Source organism: Heptranchias perlo, chromosome 20, assembly GCF_035084215.1.
Source record: "Heptranchias perlo isolate sHepPer1 chromosome 20, sHepPer1.hap1, whole genome shotgun sequence".
In the NCBI taxonomy this organism is placed as follows: domain Eukaryota; kingdom Metazoa; phylum Chordata; class Chondrichthyes; order Hexanchiformes; family Hexanchidae; genus Heptranchias; species Heptranchias perlo.
This window is the reverse complement of record NC_090344.1, coordinates 3,612,660-3,636,231: the sequence shown is the minus strand read 5'-3', so window position 1 is coordinate 3,636,231 and position 23,572 is coordinate 3,612,660. Positions and strand designations below refer to the sequence as shown.

Here is a 23,572-nt window from a genome sequence, read left to right as displayed (position 1 = left end):
TTCATAGGTAAGTGCGGCTCATGTTTGCATCCTTTCCACCAGAGTGGGACAGGTAAATACACGGTATTGGTGTACGAGTTCAGGCTCGGGGAATGTCGAGATTGTGAGTTCGATTCCCACGTGGAACAAATAATCGTTTTGCTTGTGAACAATTCGAACGGAGTTGAAGGAACAATTGGTGTTCTTCAAACTGCATCTCCTTATTGGTGTTGCCATGTGGTTTCTCCGGCCTATCGTGTTCCAATAGCAGATGAGAGGTTGAAAGCAGCGCTTCAGCATTACTTGTTTACTTACTCCCTTAGTGCCTGTGATTTCCCCAAGGTCTGTAAATTCCCACATTAATGGGTTAATCCTTACACGTTGTTCTTCCTTACTCGAAACACCATTGTACAGGACCCTTCTGTTCCGTGCCGAGTAACTCTGAACCATGGAAGAGAGCGGCTGGGACACTTTTCTTACAAGCCTCAAGATTAACCCGCACGGCGACTTTGCTGTCACTGAAGAGAGACGAGAAAGACCAAAGTACCGTTTGTCCCTCTCAGTGTGGCTCTGAAGGGCTGTGTCCAGGCTGAAGTTCTGCTCTACCGGACGATCCTCCCCCGAAATTGTCCTTTCTGAACTCCAGTCAGGTGATGCTAAACATGCAGGTGGGAAAAACCAAAATCTACAACAAGGTGTTCAAAACAAAGTTGATTCATTTATCATGTCCAGAATATTAAACTCAAGCCCTGTTATAGGGGTTATTAACATCAGCAGAAACAAAACCCCAACTGTCAGAATGAACATGGTTCAGTCCTGGATGTGATTAACAGCAGAAATCAACCCTGCAGTCATATGGGGAAAACTCTCCAGTGGCTGGAGTCATATCCAGCACAAAGGAAGATGGTGGTGTATGTTGGAGGCCAATCATCTCAGCCCCAGGATATTGCTGCAGGAGTTCCTCAGGACAGTGTCCTGGGCCCAACCATCTTCAGCTGCTTCATCAATGACCTTCCCTCCATCATAAGGTCAGAAATGGGGATGTTCGCTGAAGATTGCACAATGTTCAGTTCCATTCGCAACCCCTCAAATAATGAAGCAGTCCAAGCCCGCATGCAGCAAGACCTGGACAACATCCAGGCTTGGGCTCATAAGTGGCAAGTAATATTCGCGCCAGACAAGTGCCAGGTAATGACCATCTCCAACAACAGAGAGGCTAACCACCTCCCCTTGACATTCAACTGCATTACCATCGCCGAAACCCTCACCATCAACATCCTGGGGGTCACCATTGACCAGAAACTTAACTGGACCAGCCATATATATATACTGTGGCTACAAGAGCAGGTCAGAGGCTGGGTCTTCTGCGGCAGGTGACTCACCTCCTGACTCCCCAAAGCCTTTCCACCACCTACAAGGCACAAGTCAGGAGTGTGATGGAATACTCTCCACTTGCCTGGATAAGTGCATCTCCAACAACATTCATGAAGCTCGACACCATCCAGTACAAAGCAGCCCGCTTGATTGGCACCCCATCCACCACCCTAAACATTCACTCCCTTCACCACCGGCGCACTGTGGCTGCAGTGTGTACCATCCACAGGATGCACTGCAGCAACTCGCCAAGGCTTCTTCGACAGCACCTCCCAAACCCGCGACCTCTACCACCTAGAAGGACAAGAGCAACAGCTACATGGGAACAACAACATCTGCACGTTCCCCTTCAAGTCACACACCATCCCGACTTGGAAATATATCGCCGTTCCATCATCGTCGCTGTGTCAAAATCCTGGAACTCCCTTTCTAACAGCACTGTGGGAGAACCTTCACCACACAGGCTGCAGCGATTCAAGAAGGCGTCTCACTACCATCTTCTCTGGGGCAATTAGGGATGGGCAATAAATGCCGGCCTCGCCAGCGACACCCACATCCCATGAACGAATTTTTTAAAATGTGAACTCAGTGGTGTCTCAGCACGTGTGATGACTGAGCGAACCCCTTCCCAAACACGGAGCAGGTGAACAGTCTCTCCCCAGTGTGAGTGTGTTGGTGTTTCAGGAGATCATTTGTGCTTTTAAAGCCCTTCTCACAGTCAGAACATTTAAAAAGTCTCTCCCCAGGGTGAGTACGTTGGTGTGTCAGCTGATTCCTGTTGCTTTTATATCTCTTCCCACAGTCAGAACATTTAAGAGGTCTCTCATCACAGTGAACTCGTTGGTGTGTCAGAAGACGTGATGACCGAGTGAATCTCTTCTTACACACGGAGCAGGTGAACGGCCTCTCCCCAGTGTGAGTGCGTTGATGTCTCCACAGTTCATATTTGCTGTTAGAGCTCTTCTCACAGTCAGAACATGTAAAACGTCTCTCCCCAGAGTGAACAAGTTGGTGCATCAGCAGTTCGGATGAAATAGTGAATCCCTTCCCTCACACGGAGCAGGAGAACGGCCTCTCCCCAGTGTGAGTACGTTGGTGTGTCAGCAGATTCCTTTTGCTTTTAAACCTCTTCCCACAGTCAGAACATTTAAAAGGTCTCTTATCAGTGTGAACTTGCTGGTGTCTCAGCAGATGGGATGGCCGAGTAAATCTCTTCTTACACACAGAGCAGGGAAATGGCCTTTCCCCAGTGTGAGTGCATTGGTGTGTCAGCAGATTAATTTTACTTTTAAACCTCTTCTCACAGAGAGAACATTTAAAAGGTCTCTTATCAGAGTGAACTCGCTGGTGTGTCAGCAGGTTGGATGACTGAGTGAATCTCTTCTTGCACACAGAGCAGCAGAACGGTCTCTCCTCTGTGTGAACTTGCTGGTGTATCAGCAGGTGGGATGACCGAGTAAATCTCTTCTTACACACAGAGCAGGTGAACGGCCTCTCCCGAGTGTGAGCGCTTTGATGCCTCAGCAGATTAATTTTGCTTTTAAACCTCTTCTCACAGTCAGAACATTTAAAAGGTCTCTCATTGGAGTGAACTCGTTGGTGTCTCAGCAGGGTGGATGACTGAGTGAATCTCTTCCCACACACAGAGCAGGAGAACTTACTCTTGCCAGTGTGAACTCGCTGGTGTATCAGCAGGGTGGGGGACTGAGTGAATCTCTTCCCACGCAGAGAGCAGGAGAAGGGCCTCTCCCCAGTGTGAACTCGCTGGTGTGCCATCAGGTGGGATGACTGAGTAAATCTCTTCTTACACAAGGAACAGGAGAACGGCCTCTCCCCAGTGTGAGTGCTTTGATGTCTCAGCAGATTAATTTTGCTTTTAAAGCTCCTCTCACATTCAGAACATTTAAAAGGTCTCTCATCAGTGTGAACTCGCTGGTGTCTCAGCAGGTTGGATGACTGAGTGAATCTTTTCTGACACACGAAGCAGGTGAACGGCCTCTCCCCAGTGTGACTGCGTCGATGAGTTTCCAGCTCTGATGGGTAATTGAATCCCTTCCCACAGTCCCCACATTTCCACGGTTTCTCCGTGGTCCGGGTGTCCTTGTGTCTCTCCAGGTTGGACGATCAGTTGAAGCCTCCTCCGCACACACAACACGTGTACCGTTTCTCCCCACTGTGAATGGTCTGATGTTTTTTCAGGCTGTGTAACTGGTTAAAGCTCTTTCCACAGTCAGTGCACTGCAACACTCTCACTCGGGTGTGTGTGTCTCGGTGCTTTTCCACTCACACTGATGTTTGAAATCTTCTCTCACAGACAGAACAGAGAAACATTTCTCCTTCCACATTCAAAGGCCGATGATATTCAGGTCCTGATGAATCGAGTGACTCTGTCAGATCTTGACGTGGTATTTTGGTTTGAGTTTCTCTCTGCAAATCCTCCCCTTCCAATACCCTGTAAAAGGAGTTTATAAAAGTTATCACTGTAAGTACAGGATAGAAATTCGGAACAGACAATTCTAGTTTCTATGGAACATTATTTCCTCTCTCATTCCTCAAAGCTGTAAATCCCCATCCCACACACTCTCCCTCCTCCCTGTGCTGAAATCCAAACCCATCGCATTATCTTTCAATATCCCTAAACCATGAGCAAAACGGTGAGAGAGCGTGAGAGAGTGAACGTGAGAGAGTGGTTGAGGTAGATTGTGAGAAACTGAACATGAGAGAGTGAATGTGATTACAGCAGTGGGCTCGGTGTGTAGAATGAAGTGGGGCAGGTGCAGCATGTTTCATTGGGGCAGCATTAGGTTTAGAATAGTAATGGAAATGGACAAGGGACAATCAAATGTGAATTCTTAACTGGAGGAGGGCTTATTCCGGTGAGTTAAAAAGGGATCTTGACCAGGTGGATTGGAATCAAAAATTGCCATAGCATACAAGGCTACGGACCAAATGCTGGAATATGGGATTAGAGTAGACAGGGCTGATGGCCGGCGCGGACACGATGGGCCGAAGGGCCTCTATCCGTGCTGTATAACTCTATGACTCTATGACTCTAGATCAGTAATTGAATGGGAGGCCTTCAGGGAGGTGTTGGTTTAGGTGCAGAGTAGACAGATTCCCACGAGGAGGAAAGGAACGGCCTCCAAAGCTGGATCTCCCTGGATGACTAAAGGTGTAGAGATCACTATTTCTCCTTCATTTACAAACCTTCCCTGCCCGATCATCATTTCTCCTTCATTTACAGACGCTCCCTGACCGATCACAATTCCTCCTTCATTTACAGGCGCTCCCTCACTTATCACCATTTTTAATCATTTAAAGATGGTCCCTAACCAATCACCATCTCGCCTTCATTTACAGACACTCCCTGTTCGATCACCATGTCTCCTTCATTTACAGACGCTCCCTCATCGATCACTATTTCTCCTTCATTTACAAACAATCCCTGAACAATCACCATTTCTCCTTCATTTACAGACGCTCGCTGACCGATCACCATTTCTCCATCATTTACAGATGGTCCCTGACCGATCACCATTTTATCTTCATTTACATACGCTTCCTGGCCGATCACCATTTCACCTTCATTTATAGACACTCCCTGACCGATCATCATTTCTCCTCCATTTACAGACCCTCCCTGAACGATCACCATTTCTCCTCCATTCACAGACACTCCCTGACCGATCACCATTTCTCCTTCATTTACAGACCCTCCCTGAACGATCATCATTTCTCCTTCATTTACAGACACTCCCTGACCGATCACCATTTCTCCTTCATTTACAGACGCTCCCTGACCGATCACCATTTCTCCTTCATTTACAGACGCTCCCTGAGAAGTCCCAGTTTACACCGCGCATGCGCGGGTCCGCGGCCTTTTGTTGAGAGTTGGTCCGGAGCGAAACGGGAGAAACCGGAAACCGGCGGGTAGTGAGGGGGGATAATGTTCACTGTTTTATATTCGGGTCTGGGGCCGCACTCGGGGTTTGTGAAGCCTGAGCCTGGGCCTGAGCCCGGACCCGGGCCCCGGGGTTTATTGATCCTCTTGCTCCGATCCTCTCACCTGCACCGAACGCGCTCCTCCCGCAGCCTCGACTGACCGCGCATGCTCAGGACTCACTGCCCGATAATGAGTCACTACTGCGCCTGCGCACTGTGCTCCACTGATTCAGATAGGGCACAATCTGTACCGCGCGGCATGCTGGGGGATACCACCGCCATTGATCGTCTTAAACTCAGTACCCACGGACCAGTTGAACCAGGAACACTTCTCACCACGATGGACGTCTCGGCACTATACACCAGTATCCCCCACGATGACGGCATCGCTGCGACAGCATCAATACTCAACACCAACAACAGCCAATCTCCGGAAGCCATCCTACAACTCATCCGCTTCATCCTGGATCACAATGTCTTCACCTTCGATAACCAGTTCTTTACCCAAACACACGGAACAGCCATGGGGACCAAATTCGCACCCCAATACGCCAACATTTTCATGCACAAGTTCGAGCAGGACTTCTTCACTGCACAAGACCTCCAACCAACACTATACACCAGATACATCGAGGACATTTTCTTTCTATGGACCCACGGCAAGGAATCACTGAAGAGACTACACGATAACATCAACAAGTTCCATCCCACCATCAAGCTCACCATGGACTACTCCTCAGAATCAGTTTCTTTCTTGGACACACGAATCTCCATCAAAGACGGGCACCTCAGCACCTCACTCTACCGCAAGCCCACAGACAACCTCACGATGCTCCACTTTTCCAGCTTCCACCCTAACCACGTCAAAGAGGCCATCCCCTATGGACAGGCCCTGCGAATACACAGGGTCTGCTCAGACGAGGAGGAACGTGATGGACACCTACAGACGCTGAAAGACGCTCTAGTAAGAACGGGATATGACGCTCGACTCATCGATCGACAGTTCCGACGGGCCACAGCAAAAAATCGCATAGACCTCCTCAGGAGACTAACACAGGATGCAACCAACAGAGTACCCTTTGTCGTCCAGTACTTCCCCGGAGCGGAGAAACTACGCCATGTTCTCCGCAGCCTTCAACATGTCATCAATGAGGACAAACACCTCGCTATGGCCATCCCCACACCTCCACTACTCGCCTTTAAACAGCCACCCAACCTCAAACAGACCATCGTTCGCAGCAAATTACCCAGCTTTCAAGAGAACAGCGTCCACGACTCCACACAACCCTGCCACGGTAACCTCTGCAAGACATGCCAGATCATCGACACAGATACCACCATCACACGAGAGGACACCACCCACCAGGTGCATGGTTCATACTCCTGTGACTCGGCCAACGTTGTCTACCTCATACGTTGCAGGAAAGGATGCCCCAGAGCATGGTACATTGGCGAGACCATGCAGACGCTGCGACAACGGATGAACGGACACCGCGCAACAATCGCCAAACAGGAGGGTTCCCTCCCAGTCGGGGAACACTTCAGCAATCATGGACATTCATCCACCGACCTTCGGGTAAGCGTACTCCAAGGCGGCCTTCGAGACACACGACAACGCAAAATCGTCGAGCAGAAATTGATAGCCAAGTTCCGCACCCATGAGGACGGCCTCAACCGGGATCTTGGGTTCATGTCACGCTACACGTTACCCCACCAGCGAACAAATGTTATCTGTTTTTAATATAATGGGTCATTTGCTGGCTTTCTCTGCCTTCCGGATGTTTCTGCCTCTCTCTGTTTTTTTTTCCTGTTTGTTTTTTTGTTGAATGTGTATTCGGGGGTTCTGCAGGTGACACCTCTCTGTCTGAACACGGTGATTGCCTTGGCAACGGGCAGTTGCAGGGGCATTCTGTAAACACCATGTATTGTTCTATATGTATAAATGCGTCGGCTTCATGGAGCTCCTGAACATTTACCTGAGGAAGGAGGAAGCCTCCGAAAGCTTGTGAATTTAAAATAAAATTGCTGGACTATAACTTGGTGTTGTAAAATTGTTTACAATTGTCTTAATATCTGGCCGAAAAGCAAAGACATTGGAAGCAGTGAGATCGCGTTTGGACCATGGATAATAAAATAAACTGAAACCCCAGCCCTTCGTGCCATTTAAACCGGAAAAACACATAGCGTAGACGCCCCCCCACCCCCACGTTGCAGAAATCCAGAAAATATTTTGTCGGTAACTTTTATTAATTTCGTTTTATTAAATGTTGCAACTGACGGGTTCAATTAATGTTTATTTTCCAACTGCACCGCAGGACCGCCAGTCTCACCATTAACTCCGTCCTGGTGATTAAGGAGAATTCCGGACCATTTGGAGTTGCGGAAATTTATAGGAATTTCCTGCAACTAGTGGGATGCCGCAGGGATCAATGCTGGGACCTCAACTATTTAAAATATATATCAATAACTTTGATGATGGAACAGAGTGTCTTGTGGCCAAATTAGCTGATGATACAAAGATAGTTGGAAAAGCAACTTGCGATGAGGACACAAAGTGTCTGCAAAGGGATATTGACAGGTTAAGCGAATGAGCAAAAATTTGGCAGATGGAATCTTATGTGGGAAAATGTGAAGTCATCCACATTGGGAGGAAAAATAAAAATGCAAAATATTGTTTGAACGGAGAAATACTAAAAAAATGCTGTGGAACAGAGGGATCTGGTGTCCTCGTACATGAAACACCAAAAGTGAACATACAGTTGCAGCAGGTAGTCCGGAAGGCAAACAGAATATTGGCCTTAATTTCCAGGGGTATGAAGTGTAAAAGCAGGGAAGTCATGCTACAACTGTACAGGATGCTGGTGAGACCACATCTGAGGTACTGCGTACAGTTCTGGTGCCCTTATTTAAGGAATGACAGACTTGCATCGGAGGCAGTTCGGAGAAAGTTCAGTAGGTTGATTCCGGGTATGGAAGGTTTGTGTTATGTGGAAAGATTGAACAGGTTGGGTCTATACTCATTGGAATTTAGAAGAATGAGAGGAGATCTTATTGAAACATGCAAGATTCTGATGGGACTTGATAGGGTAGATGCTGAGAGGATGTTACCCCTCATGGTGGTATCTAAAACGAGGTGGCATAGTATAAGAATAAGGGTTCGCCCGTTTTAGACGGAAATGAGGAGGAATTTCTTCTCCCAGAGAGCCGTGAATCTTTGGAATTCTTCACCCAAAAAGCTGCGGAGGCTGAGTCATTGAAGACATTCAAGGCTGAGTTAGACAATTTTTTGATCAGCAAGGGAGTTAAAGGATATGGGGAAAGGGCGGAAAAGTGGAGATTAAGGTAAAAATCGGATCAGCCATGATCTCATTAAATGGCTGAGCAGGCTCGAGGGGCCGAATGACCTATTCCTGCTCCGATCTCTTATGGTCTTATGGTAAATTGACTGGAGGGATGAGCGGACAGTTGGTCCTCCAACCAATCGGAGTGTGTGAGGGGCGGGAGTTGCGGCACTGAATGGGCGGGTCTCAGCCCAGATGTCCGTTTTTGTCTGAAGCATCATTTAAAAATTAATTTATCTGAAGCTCCAGGAGAAAACTCGACCTTTCTGTTGTGGTTTGAAATAAATGAAACCAGATGAGGTGGAGCAAACATTTCAACATTTGTTGGAAAAACACATTAATTAAGAACAACCAACATGGATTATTTGAGATATCTCAAGTCTACTGATAAAGGGAATGTAGCGGAGGTTGTGTAGATGGATTGTGAAAAGGTGTTTGATACGATGCCGGACAGGAGGCTTGTTGATAAAATTAATACCCACGGTATTAAAATGAATGGGGCAGGGTGGATAGGAAGTTGTGGAAAGGGCAGAAAACAGGGAGTAGTGGTTAATGGATGTTCTTGAAACAGAACAGATGTACACAGTGGTGTCCCCCAGGGTCAGTGTTGGGACCATTGCTCTTCTCAATACAGAGAATGATCTGAGCTTGGGTATGTGGGACACAAGGTGAAAATCTCTAGATGACGCCAAAATTTGCAGCGTGGGGAACTGTGAAGAGGAGTCAGTGACGTCATTGTGACGTCCACAGGTTCGGAATCAGGCGGGTGAAGTTTAATGGAGAGAAATGTGACGTCATACATTCTGAGAGGAAGAAAAATGAGATGAAATGTACACTAAATGGTCAAAGTTTTAAAGTAGAGGAGCAGAGAGACTTAGGGGTGGAAGGTTCTAACTAATACGTTGTCTTATTAATTAACAAGTCTGAGAGTCAGCAATTTTAATACCTTATCAAGAAATATATGAGTAAATTCTCTTTCCTCTACCGTACCAGAGTAAACATGCATGGCCCCCGTGTACACGAGATGATCCCTCTGGATGGAACCTCAGGCGCCCTGAGCTTGATCTCCGGTGTCTCCAGTCCCGACTGCCCTTTACATCAGTATCCCCTCACTTTTATACACTGTAGTGACCTATCCCTGTCACTGGAGCTGGAACTTCCATAGTCTGTGGTTTACAGGGACACATTGCTTGGTTCCCAGCAGTTATTTTTCTTCAGCAGCGTTCTCATGACCCCTGAACTACCCTGCTTACTGTTAATTAGAATCATGGAGTCAAAGGAATTTACGGCACAGAAAGAGACCGTTCGGCCCATCGTGTCTGTGCCAGCCGAAAAAGAGCTGTCCAGCTTAATCCCACTGTCCAGCTCTTGGTCTGTCGCCTTATAGTTGACAGCACTTCAAGTACATACCCACGTACTCTTTAAACGCGATGAGGGTGTCCGCCTCTACCATCCTTTCAGGCAGTGAGTTGCAGACCCCACAACCCTTGGGCGAAAGAATTTCTCCTCAGCTCCCCAATAATCCTCCTACCAATCACTTTAAATCTATGCCCCTGGTTACTATCCTCTCTGTGAAGGGATATGTGTCCTTCCAATCCACACTAGGCCCCTCATAATTTTGTACACCTCAATTAAATCTGCATTCAGCCTCTTCTGTTCCAAAGAAAACATCCCCAGCCTATCCAATCTTTACTCTTAGCTAAAATTCAGCAGTCCAGGCAACATCCTTGTAAATCTTTCATGCCTTGTATAAAATGTCTGCTATTTGAAAGTCGTGACATTGATCAAAGTCTGCGTTCCGTTTTCTTGCCATTTGTGTCAAGATTTGGAAAAGATCTGCTACCTGACACTTTAAATGTTGCCGACTTTAACTGTAGCTCACAGTGTCTGAACAGTTACTGTTAACATTGGCGTTTTATGTATCTTCTTGTGTTCCATCTCCTTAACAAAACAAGCTGATAACAGCAATGTTTTCATCAAATGGAATCCCAGTGTGAAAAAATGCACAATTTCAGAGCGAAGCAACATATGCAAGATTGGTGGGAGATGCGACTGGAGGGAATGGGTCTGGGCAGTGAGAACATCTCTTGAGCATTAAGATATTCAGTATCCGAAGAAGCAGGGAGATGAGGTCGTTGTGTCTATTTATCCAGGTATCTGCAAAATCCATCGTCTCTCAATGCGCAGCATCATTCTTCCCCTCTCCTGCTTTCCAGTGAAGGTTTTTTTCTCGTTAAGTCGCATTATTTGCTTTGAACATCTATTTCACCGGCATCTGGAGGAGCAGAGGAAGCTGGAGATAAATTAGTGGCAGAAACAGAAGGAGATGGCAGGTGATGGCAGAATCTTGTGTGTGTCAATTGCTTCAAGTGAGACATGACAGTCCTGCGTTGTCTTGCACCTTTCCAAGGAGCTGCACTGATTCGGTGCGTGTGTTTTGGAAATGGAAACAGTTCCACCAGCAGCTTGTGGTAATATTTCCCCTCACTGTCCATTTCATGTACCTGCCTACCCGCACTTGGTGCTGTCGTTGTCTGAACAAGTATTTCATGTTCTAACAGCAAATTCCATTTTGTGCGAGCAACTTGTCTGGGGCGAAAGTGACTTGAGTTTCAAAGGGACAAGTCGGAAAGGCAGCGTTGGTCTGCTTGCTTGAATAAAAATTGCAGCGGATTCGCTGGTGGTCTCGTGCTGAGGATTCGGCGCTCTCACCGCCGCGGCACCATGTTTGATGCTCGATCAGGGAACTTGACTTTCCTGGTGTTGTTCAAAGTAGCACCAACCAAATTCCCCCGACTGAGCACAAAGCTCGGTCCTGATCAACATGAGCAATTTCACCGCTCCTGCCTGAACAGTCAACAGCCCATCATCCTTCAATTTTACAACCCATAAGAGCGATACACAATGCACTTTCTTGCCTTCTGTAAAATGCCTCCTGTTCGAAAGTCGTGCCGCTGATCAAAGTCTGCATGATGTTTTCTTGCCATTTCTGTCATGATTTGGAAAAGATCTGCTGCCTGACACTTTAAATGTTGAAGAACCTTTAAAAGTAGATCACAGTGTCCGAACAGTCACTGTTATCATTAGCCTTTTATGTGACTTCTTTTACTCCATTTCCTGAACAACACCAGCTGATCACAGCTTCGTTTTCTTCAAGTTGAATCCCAGTGTGAAAAAATGAACAATTTCAAAGCTAAGCAACGTGTGGAAGATTGGACGGAGAGTGCGAGTGAAGATAATTGGCTTGGATCAGTGATCTCTTGAGCATTCAGACATTCATTATCTGAAAGAAGCACGGAGATGAGATTTTTGTCTCGATTTATCAGTGTAGAAAAGAAGCAGGGAGTTGAGATCCGTTTGTCCATTCATCCTGCAACAGACAAAATCCTTCGCCTCTCAATGCCCAGCATCTTTCTTTCCAACTCGTTGCTCTGCAGGGAAGTCTTGGTTTCATTAATTCTCCGTGTTTGCAGCAAACATTTAATTCACATGGCAGATCTGGCCTTGTCTTCCAGTCATAATACGTGCCATCGTGCTGACATCATGTTAGCAACTCAAGATAAGCTGTTTGATGTTGATGGAATGCATTCGAGCCAGTTTTCTAGATCAATATGTCGAGGAACCAACAAGGGAACAGGCTATTTTAGATCTAGTATTGTGTAATGAGACAGGATTAATTAGCAATCTTATAGTAAATGAACCTCTGGGGAAGAATGATCATAATATGATAGAATTTCAGATTGAGTTTGAGAGTGATGTCGTTAAGTCCGAAACTCGGGTCTCAAATTTAAACAAAACCAATAACGGAGTTATGAGGGATGAGTTGGCTAAGGTGGTTTGGGAAATTAGATTAAAAATATTATGGTAGATGATCAATGGCGAACATTTAAAGAAATAATTCATAATTTCTCAACAAAATTACATTCGCTTGAGGATTAAAAACACCACCGGAAAAGTGGCCCAACCTTGGCTAACTGGAGAAATTAATGATAGAATTAGATTAAAAGAGGCTTACAATGTTGCCAAAAAGAGTAGTAAGCCTGAGGATTAGGAGGGTTTTGGAAATCAGCAAAGGATGACCAAGAAATTGCTAAAATGGGAGAAAATAGAATGATGCTAAACCAGCAAGAAATATAAAAATGAATTTGGAGAGCTTCTACAAGTATGTATAAAGGAAGAGATTAGCGAAAGTAAACATGGGTCCCTTGGAGGCAGAGACAGGAGAATTTATATTGGAGAATAAGGAAATGGCAGAGACGTTAAACAAGTATTTTGTATCTGTCGTTATAGTAAAAGACACAAAAATCATACCAGAACTATTGGGGAACTAAGGTTCTAATGAGAGTGAGGAACCTAAAGCAATTAAGATGAGTAATGAAAAAGTATTGGAGGAATTAATGGGACTAAAAGCTGACAAATTCATTGGCCCTGGTGGCCGACATCCAGGGTTTTAAAAGAGGTGGCTGCAGAGACAGTGGATGCATTGGTTTTATCTTCCAGAGTTCCCATGATTCTAGAAAGGTCCCCATGGATTGGAAGGTACCAAAAGTAACCCCGCTATCCAAGAAAGGAGGCAGAGAGGAAACAGGGAACGACAAGCCATTTAGCCTGAGAATAGTAGGAGGGAAAATGTTAGAATCTATTACTGGGGACTTGATAACAGGACATTAGAAAATCATAACATGATTAGGCACATGCAACACGGTTTTGTGAAAGGGAAATCGTGTTTGACAACTCTGTTAGAGGTTATGAGGGTGTAGATAGCAGGGTAGATAAGGGAGATCCAGTGGATATAGAATATTTGGATTTTCAAAAGGCAATCGATAAGGTGCCACACAAAAGTTTGTTGGACAAGATTTGGGCTCATGGGATAGTGGGTAATATATTAACATGGATTGAGGATTTGTTGATGTATATAAAAGAGAAAGTCGGAATGAACAGGTCATTTTCGGGTTGGCAGGTTGTAACTAGTGGGGTGCCGTAAATATCAGTGCTTGGGACTCAGATATTTACAATCGATATTAATGACTTAGATGTAATGACCGAGTGTAATGTATCCAAGTTTGCTGACGAGATAAAACTAGGTGGGAAAGTAAGCTGTGAGGAGGACGCAAAGAGGATGCAAAGTGATACAGAAAGGTTAAGTGAGTGGGCGAGAATTTGGCAGATGAATTATAACGTGGGGAAATGTGAGGTTATTCACTTTGTTAGGAAGAATAGAAAAGCAGAATATCTTTTTAAAGGTGAGAGACAGAGAAATGTTGGTATTCAGGGGGATTTGTGTGTTCTTGCACACGGATCACAGAAATTTAACATGCAGGTGCAGCAAGCAATTAGGAAAGCAAATGGTATGTCGGCCTTTATTGCGAGGAGTACAAAGATAAGGAAGGCTTGCTGTAATTATATAGGGTTTGGTGAGACCGCATCTGGAGTACTGTGTACAGTTTTGATCCCTTACCTGCGGAACGATACACTTGCCTTAGAGTGCGTGCAACAAAACTTCACTGGATTGATTCCTGGGATGAGAGGGTTGTCTTGTGAGGAGAGATTGAGTAGAATGGGCTATATTATCTGCAGTTTTCAATAATAAGGTGATCTCATTGAAACATATAAAATTCTTCGAGGGCTTGACAGGTTAAATGCTGGGACGCTGTTTCCCCTAGCTGGAGAGTCTAAAACTAAGGGTCATAATCTCAAGATAAGGGGCCGGCCATTTAGTGCAGAGATGAGGAATAATTTCTTCACTGAGAAGGTTGTGAACCATTGGAATTCTCCACCCCAGAGGGCTGTGGATGCTGAGCCATTGAATAGATTCAAAACTGAGATGGATAGAATGTTGGACACGAAGGAACTCAAGGGATATGGGGACAGGTCGGGAAAGTGGAGTTGAGATCGAAGATCAGCGATGACCTTATCAAATTGGCGAAGCAGGCTCGAGGGACTGCATGGCCAACTCTTGCTCCTTTCGGTCCGCTGGAAAAGCAGAACTTGCCAGCTGTTTTAAAGCTTTTAGCCTGAACAGGGACTCGAACCCTGGACCCTCAGATCACTACCTGTTTTAAAAGTCTGATGCTCTGCCGACTGAGCTATCCAGGCTCGCTGCTTATTTAGTTTCCATCATACAGATTCATGGTAGGACTCAGAATTATCCCGGCAGATGTCCAATTCGGGTGAGGATCCCTTTTCTCCAATTTTCAGCAACGTGTTGAGGAGAATCCTTGTTTCTGTTGAACATGATGTCAGAAACATGGACAGTGAACTCGTGATTTTGCAATTCTTCTTGTTTGTACAAAATGTCTTGTCATTCGTTAGCAGCAATTTAAAAAAAAAACACCTTACCCAGTGGCTCAAAAGCCAAACTTTTTCCACATGGGAGCTGGAAAATGCCTCTCGACATTTCAGCCGATCAACAATTGAAAGCTGAATAATTTCACCCGTTGCACCGTGACACCGGGCAGCAGATTTACCTCCCGAATTTTCCCTACACGACACTTCAAACCGATGAATACCTGCTTCACCGAAAGAAGAATTGTGTTTTTGGTTCTTTAGATTTAAAGATGTCGTGCCGGCCGCTTTACCATTTCAGCTGTCGCCAATTGCCCCCTCTCCCTCCCATAAACAAATAAACTCTCACCTGCTGTTGCAAGACGGGAGGCCAGAGGTTCCTCAGTGCCCACATGGGGACATGAAGAAGTCGATGCGTTATGGAACCGGTTGTACCTTGAACTCTGGTCAAAATGTTTGAAAGGTTCAACTATTGACATGGCGCTGGAACTCACAATCTCGGCATTTCTCGAGGGTATAATTATTGTAGAAATATCGCGCGCTGACCGATTGCGCCACTGGAGCCGCGCACGGTCTGTGTCACCAGTGCTCCCATCAAACAGCTTCATCCTCGGTCTCTCAATTATCGCTTCGTGATCTTTCCCACACAGAAGCCTCCAACCAAGAGGCGATTCGTTAAACATCCGCAGCGACATTTAAAAGCCGTGGCATCTGAAACAAAACCCCAGACGATAAGAACTTTTAATTATATTATTATTATCTTAAGGACAATTATTTTCATGCTACTTTAAGGATTTGGGGAAATTGGGAGCTGAAACTAAGAAACTCTCTCTGGGCTGTCGTTGATTGAAGAGATGGGCGTTATTTCATTTAAAAACCGAGACTCTGAACTTTCTGATGGAGAAGTGTGACAGAAGATTGTGGTCAGTGGCAGTTGACGGGGAGATCCAGAGGAGAGGGAGAAATGTCAAAGTCACAGCTGTGACAGCTCAAGTGCTCCGCTTATCTGTAATATTTAGAAAGTCATGTACAGTACAGGACAAACCAGTTTGGTATCGGTTATCAAAAATAATAAAAGTCCGGGGTTCAAAGGTGGATTTGTGAAGAGGGAACGGATTTAACCGCCAGACCGAAATCATTCCCCATGAATCTGAAGCGTCTTGGGGAAAACGGCAGTGCGAACTGTTATGTTCGGGTCATGACTTGAAAGACCCTCCAATTACCGACAGTATCTTTGAACGAGTTGTGCAGCCAAACCGCGATTGAAGCCGCTTTGCATTCGTCAAACGTATACGTGACGATATTGAGAGTGATAAGGGACGTTTTCAATTATTTGAAATCTCACCATGTGACCCGAAGATTGACCGCAGAATCGAGTTTTTCCTGTAAGTCCTGAATTGAAGGGAAAGGCGCTACAAACAAGTCGGAGAAATGAAGAGCAGAAAATGTGGATGAAACTTGCACGAGTGAAAATCCCTGTCTGTTGGAAGACTCAGTCCCCAGTGGTGGAGAGGATTGGGATTTCAAGCTGTTTCACAGCTCACACACACACCATTGGTTCATTTAATCACCTTCAACAACTCGATGACATCATCACTTAATCTTCTATACACAAGGAAATACAAACCTTGTCTGTGCAACTTGTCCGCATAATTTAACTATTTTAGCCCCGGTATCATTCTGGTGAATCTGCGCTGCACCCCCTCCAAGGCCAATATATCCTCCCTGAAATGTGGTGCTCAGAACTGAATGCAGGACTCGAAATGTGGTCTCAGCAGAGTTTATATAACTGGAACATAACTTCCACCCCTTTGAATTCCAGCTCCCTTAAGGTAAAGGCCAACATTCCTTTAGCCTTTTGGGTTATTTTTTGTAAAAGTCCACTGACTTTTAGTGATTTCTGCACTTGGACCCTTAAACATCTTTCCTCCTCCACAGTTCCTCGCTTCTCACCAGTTAGAAAATATTCTAACCTATCTTGCTTAGGTCCAAAGTTCATACTTCCCCATATTGTAAGATTGAACAGACTGGGGCTCTTTTCCATAGGAAAGAGAAGGCTGAGGGCTAAGCTGATATCGGACTTCAAGATTATGCCAGGGTTTGATAGGTCAGATGTAGATAAGGTGTTTGAACTTTTGGTGGTGAGGATTCCAAAACTTGGGGCCATAAATAAAAGATAGTCACTAATTAATCCAATATGGCATTCAAGAGAACCATATTTACCCAGAGACTCGTTAGAATGTGTAACTCGCTACCTCAAGAAGTAGTTAAGACGAATCGCATGGATGCGTTTACGGGGAAGCTAGATAAACACATGGAAGAGAAAGGAATAAAGGAATAAAAGGGTTTGCTCATAAGGTTAGATGAAGAGGGGTTGGAGGAGGCTCGTCTGCAGCATAAACACCAGCATAGTCTAATTGGGCCGAATTGTCCGTTTCTGAGATGTACATTCTATGTAATTCTATGTAAGCTCCATCTGCCACAGTTTTACCAACTCACTCAACCTATCAATTTCTCGTATAAGTTTATGCTCCGACCTGCACTACTCACTGTGCCTCCTAACTTGGTGTCGTCGACAAACTTGGATATGCGGCTCTCATTCATTCATCTACGTCATTTATGAATATAGTAAAAAGCTGATGGCCCGGTACAGATCCCTGGGGGACACCACTAATCACATCCTGTCAATTTGAGCACAGACCCATTATCCCTACTCTCTGTCTCCTACCTCCCAACCAACTCCCTACCCATGTCAATGGGTTGCTTTAATTTCCATGTGCTCCCATTTGTGTTAACAGTCTCTTATGTGGCACCTTATCGAATGCCTCTGGAAGTCAATATACATATAACACCCAGAGACACTCCATTATCTACCACGTTATTATATCTTCAAAAAGTTCAACTAGTTTCGTTGGACTTGACTTCGTCTTTACAAATCCATGCTGGCTCTCTCTGATCAATTCATGTGTATCCAAGTGCTCAGTCATTCTTTCCCTAATAACAGATACTGGTAACTTCCCCACAACAGACGCCAGAATAATAGGTCTGTAATTTTCTACTTTATCTCTCCTCCTCTTCCTAAATAATGGAGTGACATTGCCAATTTTTCAATCCATGGAACAATTCCTGATTCAAGAGAGTTTTGAACGATCATGACGAAAGCATGTACAATTTCCTCACCGATTCCTTTTAATCCCCTGGGATGGTAACCATCAGGTCCTGGAGATTTGTTTATCTTTAGTCCAATTACTTTCACCATTACCATTATTTTACTTACACAGAATCCCCTTGATTTATTTTCAGTTTTCCTCGTGTTTCTGGGATATTACCCTCATCCTTTTCTTTGAGTGTTTAGCAAGTCTGCCATTTCCTGATTTTCAATTACAATATCGCCCCCATCCGTCTTTCAGGGGCCCACATTACTCTAAGTCACCCTTCTTTCTCTTTGTATACTGTAAATACCGTGAGAGTTGTCCGTATTTTCCTTCACAAGTTTTTCTCGTTTTCCCTTTTTGCACCACTTAAGATTTTTTTAAATTTCAGCACCACGATAAACAACACTTCGCTGTGAAATTTGCTTAATTAGTTCTTCAGTGTCAGAGTGAGAATTGTCTGACCTCTAATTTATTTAATGTAACAAACAAACACAAGCAAACATATCCATCCGTGTATCAACGCACTGATGGACACACAAAGATAAACACAGCCTGAAACGCAGTCAGTTTCGGGATTCACAGGGAAACGGGCAAGCGAAACAGACAAAGATGGAACAGTCTGAACCCCCAACAGAACGTGACGTGTGGTTGATAGATATTAATGAGAGGAGGTGAAAACCACAGCCAGAAATTGGCTCCGTGGCCACTCCGTGTGCAGGTTGAAGTTCTGTTCCCACCGGTCGATCCTGTCCCCAGATTGTCCTTTCTGAGCTCCAGTCAGGTGATGCTAAACACTCAGGTGGGAAAGACCAAAATCTACAACAAGATGTTTGAAACAAAGCTGATTCATTCAACAGATATCCAGAAAATGAAGCGTCTGTCTAGTAAACAGGAGATCCTGGGTTCAATTCCCAGCGACGCCTTTATGTCGTTTATAATGTTCAGTGAATCTGACAAGCGAAAATATGCAGTGCGGGGTTTGTCCTTGTTCAGAGAGCTGATCAGAATGTCGCTTCAAAAATGCCCCTTCATTTTTCCGATCGACCTCTCATGGAATGTGACCGCACACGTCAATGGAAGGACACGTTCTTGTCTCTGGGCTGGTTGAGGTCGGGGGATAATTCTCAATTCGAGAGTCATAGCACGGAGAAGCCTGAATTTAACGCCAGACTTTTGATCTTGACCTGCGGTTCAAACTTTTGCAAAGAGGGGAAAGAAGTCCCCAGATCACTCTACCTGAATCTCGAGCACCTTCGGAAGAAGTTCAGTTCAAACAATCAGGACTTTTAAGGCACCTCAATGACCTGCACTTTCATTGAACGAGCTTTGCTTACAATTGCATTCGACCTTGAAACCGCTCTGGGCTTTCATCTCACTGAAGCAGAGTGTGTCCGCTTTGTATCTGTGAGCATGTCGGTGACGAGGTTCGCTTTGATATTGGTCGCTTTCAAATTTTAAAATTTCACCAAGCATCGGGGAAAAGAAACCGAGAATCGAATTGTCCCTGTAAGTGATGAATTGAAGGGATTGGTGCTCCAAGCAGATCTTGAAAATGCGCAGTGCAGTCACTCAGGAGTTCCAAATCCACCCTCTCGCCACTGGGCGATCATATTAACTGAGCTTTACCCTGGCCCAGTGTCACCGCGCTGAAATCGAGTATTTATCCGGCACGTTTCTCTTAACTTCATAGTTACTGATTTAAGAGTGAAGACCGGCTCGTTGGATTTTCACTCCTGCAAGCTTCAATCATTCATTTTGGACTGACAGTAGACAAATGTTATATTGGTGACTGCAACCTCAAAGATGAGCTGAGTGAATTATTGGTTCAGTCGGTAAATTCTTCACCTGTCTCGTGGTGCTATCGGTTAACGCGAAGGTTTGATGGTTTGAGACCTAATTTTATTTTCCCTAAGGATTCATCACCTCAAAGTTCCAGGGTTTCAATGTGTGTTTTGTCTGCAAGAAAATGTACCGTGATCATTGCCGGCTGAGCAGGGCTGATATTCCACCATATCCCCTGCGGTCGGAGAGCAGGCACATGAATCATATAAAGGAATGGAACATTGGCTTCACGGAAATCACAATTCATAACCCCATTTATTTTAAGCGGGTTTATTTTAAATAAGTTAACGCCTGCCTTAAATGGTCGACTCAGGAATAATTACCACAGTCATTTTTAGACTGGATGCCGCACGGCCACTTTGCTATCAGTGAACAGAGCCAAGAAAGACCAAAGTGCCGTTTGCCCCTCTCAGTGTGGCCCTGAAGGACTGTGTCCAGGTTGAAGTTCTGTTCCCATCCGACGATCCTGCCCACAGATTGTCCTTTCTGAGCTCCAGTCAGGTGATGCTAAACACTCAGGTGGGAAAGACCAAAATCTACAACAAGATGTTTAAAACAAAGCTGATTTATTCAACAGATATCCAGAAAATTAAACTCCAGCCCAGTTCTAGGGGTTATTAACATCAGAAGAAACAAACCCGAAATGTCAGAATGAAAATGGTTCAGTTCTGGATGGGATTAACAGCAGAATCCAACTCCTGCAGTCACTTTTGAACTCCCTGGTGTCTCAGCACGTGTGATGACTGAGTGAATCCCTTCCCACACACGGAATCATGGAATCATAGAAAATTACAGAACAGAAGGAAGCCATTCGGCCTATCGTGTCTGTGCCGGCCGAAAAAGAGCTATCCAACTTAATCCTACTTTCCAACACTTGGTCCATAGCCCTGTAGATTACGGCACTTCAAATGCACATCCAAGTACTTTTTAAATGAGTTGAGGTTTTCTGCCTCTACCACCCTTTCAGACAGTGAGTTCCAGACCCCTAACAACCTGTCCGCTTTTGTGTGTCCTGTTACTTTTTCACCGCTATCCGGAAGTCTATAAACAACTCCCACCAAAGTCTTGTATTCTATTCTGTTACTCATTTCTACGCAAAGCCTTTCGACTGCGTGCTCACCTTTACTGATATCTCTTCTTTCCAATGCTACTCCACCGCCTTTTCCAATGTCCCTATCCTTTCCAAACGGCTTATAACTTGAAATATTTATCTCAGTCATGCCCAGTTTGTCGTCAGGTCTCAGTGATGAGCACTACGTCATGCACTATAAGCTTAATTTACGCTTCTAATTCACTTGTTTTATTTCTTATGCTACGTACATTAGTGTATAGAACATTCAATTGGGCATTGGAACTTGTCCGACCTTTATGCCCTGATGTTGTGTTTAACATACTTGGTAAATAAGGTTGGTGAGCTGCAGACACAAGTGGCAACATGGGATTATGTTATAGTGTCAATAATGGAGACCTGGCTCAAACAAGCGGAGGAGTGGCCACTTAGATATTCCAGGCTACAACGTATTCAGGAAAGGCAGGGGAAAAAAAGGAGGGGGGCGGGGCGAGAGGGGAGCAGGTACTATTGATCAAAAATACTGTGACAGCGGTTGAAAGGGTTGACATGCTTAAGGGTTCAAAGACAGAATCTATTTGTTTAGAATTAAGTAACAATTGAGGAGCTATTACGCTGCTGGATGCATTCTATAGGGGACCAAATAGTGGGAAGGAGATAGAGGAGCAAATTGGCAGGTAAATTGGAGAAAGATGCAATAATTTTAGAGTATTGATAAAAGGGAACTTCATTTATCAGAATATAGACTGCGAAATAGCAGTGTAAAAGTCAAAGAGGGCGAGCAATTCCTGAAATGTGTACAAGAGAAATTTCTTAATCCGTATGTTTTCAGCCCAACGAGGAAGGAAGCAGTGTTGGATTTATTTAGGGGAAAGAAGTGGGGCAAGTGGAGCATGATTCTCTGGGGGAGCATTTGCAGCAGGTTTAGTGTAGTTATGGAAAATGCAAGGAAAAATCAGGTACGAAAATACTCAACTGGGAAGAGCGAATTTCAGCGAGTTGAAAAGGGATCGGGTCCAGGTGGATTGGAATCAAAAATTGGCAGGTAAAACAGTAAATGAGCAATGGGAGGCTTTGAGTGAGGAGATAGTTCGGGTACAGACTGGATCCATTCTTACTCGGGGAAAGGTTGGGCATGGAAATCGAGAGCTCCCAGGATGACAACAGAGTATTTGAGACAGCATTTTGTACATTCTGAATACCAATGTCCGGACAGGTGTGCCCGCGGTTATCAACCACAACCTCGTCACCTCCACGCTGACAGATGAAAAGCGGCCACATTCTGCTTCAGTGAGATGAAATCCGAGAGCGGTTTCAAGGTCAATTGCAATTGCAAGCAGAATGCATTCAGAGGACGTGAGATCATTGAGATACCTCCAAACACCCTGCCAGTTTGAACAGCAGCTCAAGATAAAAAGTCTGGGGTAGGGGGGGAAATGAGGGCTCGTCCGGGATTTGAACCCGGGATCTCTCACATATTTTAAACAACAAACCCGAAGCGAGAATCATACCCCGAGACCAACGAGCCCGCTGGGAAAAAAAGCAACAAGTCGTAGTTTCTGAGTATCAGCGGCCATTTTCCCCAAATCTCCCTTAAACGACCGTAAACAAAAATGTGTCCGTCCATTAGTGAAGAATCATAAAGCCAATTTCTTCACTGTTGTGTTTTGTTTAGGGCTCCTGACGCTGATAAAGATGATTGGGGACAGTTGATGAGTTATGGGTGTGAGGGCGCAGAAACTCCGGTGTGAGGGCGCAGAAACTCCGGTGTGAGGGCGCAGAAACTCCGCTGTGAGGGCGCAGAAACTCCGGTGTGAGGGCGCAAATACTCCGGTGTGAGGGCGCAAATACTCCGGTGTGAGGGCGCAAATACTCCGGTGTGAGGGTGCAGATGCTCGGATTTAATGGTGCAGATACTCCGGTGTAATGGTGCAGATATTCCGGTGTAATGGTGCAAATACTCGGATTTAAGGGTGCAAATACTCCGATTTTTGGGTGCTGATACTCGGATGCAGGGATTTGTTGCCGCGACTGAAATGCGGCTTAGAACTGTTTTTGTTATCCAAGGCAGCGCTGCAGGATCCTTTCATGATCTCTCACAAATCAACTGAAACCCATCGGAATGTGAATACAATTTTGCGTTTCCAAAATTAAAGGGAGTGACATTCATTGTGGAAACAGTCTGGTGTCGCTCACTGCAGAAATATCCATGTCAGAGTGAAGCGGCTCTCCTGCAACCTTCGAACCTTGTCTGTCAAGAAGAATTCAGATTTCCGCGAAGCCAATCACAGGTCAAATGGTGGAAGATCGGCCGTGCTCAGCTGGGCATCGAAAGCGGGCATTTGTTTTGCAGCCAAAACAAATATCAGAAACCAGGAAATGCGAGACCATGAAGATAAAAGATACCCTATCGTCCCTGGGTGGGCTCGAGCCACCAACCTTTCGGTTAACAGCCGAACGCGCTAACCGATTGCGCCACAGAGACAGCACACGTTTGTTACTAAACCACTGATTGAACGAGCTAAAAATTCAGTTTGCAGCGATTAATATAACCTCTCTCGACTATCAGTTTACTTTTCCAAAAT

At 45.1% G+C, this 23,572-nt stretch overlaps 2 non-coding genes and 1 pseudogene across 2 annotated transcripts; all 3 read right to left on the bottom strand.

Annotated features, from left to right (window-relative positions):
* Nucleotides 1–1,931: 1,931 nt before the first annotated feature.
* LOC137336059 (zinc finger protein 271-like) lies at nucleotides 1,932–3,432 on the bottom strand (annotated as a pseudogene).
* An 11,215-nt stretch (nucleotides 3,433–14,647) lies between these two features.
* On the bottom strand, nucleotides 14,648–14,732 carry trnak-uuu (transfer RNA lysine (anticodon UUU)). Its single transcript is given in 2 exon segments — nucleotides 14,648–14,683; nucleotides 14,696–14,732. It is a non-coding gene; the product is annotated as a tRNA-Lys (tRNA).
* An 8,666-nt stretch (nucleotides 14,733–23,398) lies between these two features.
* Nucleotides 23,399–23,472, bottom strand: trnan-guu (transfer RNA asparagine (anticodon GUU)). The gene has a single exon. It is a non-coding gene; the product is annotated as a tRNA-Asn (tRNA).
* Nucleotides 23,473–23,572: the final 100 nt, after the last annotated feature.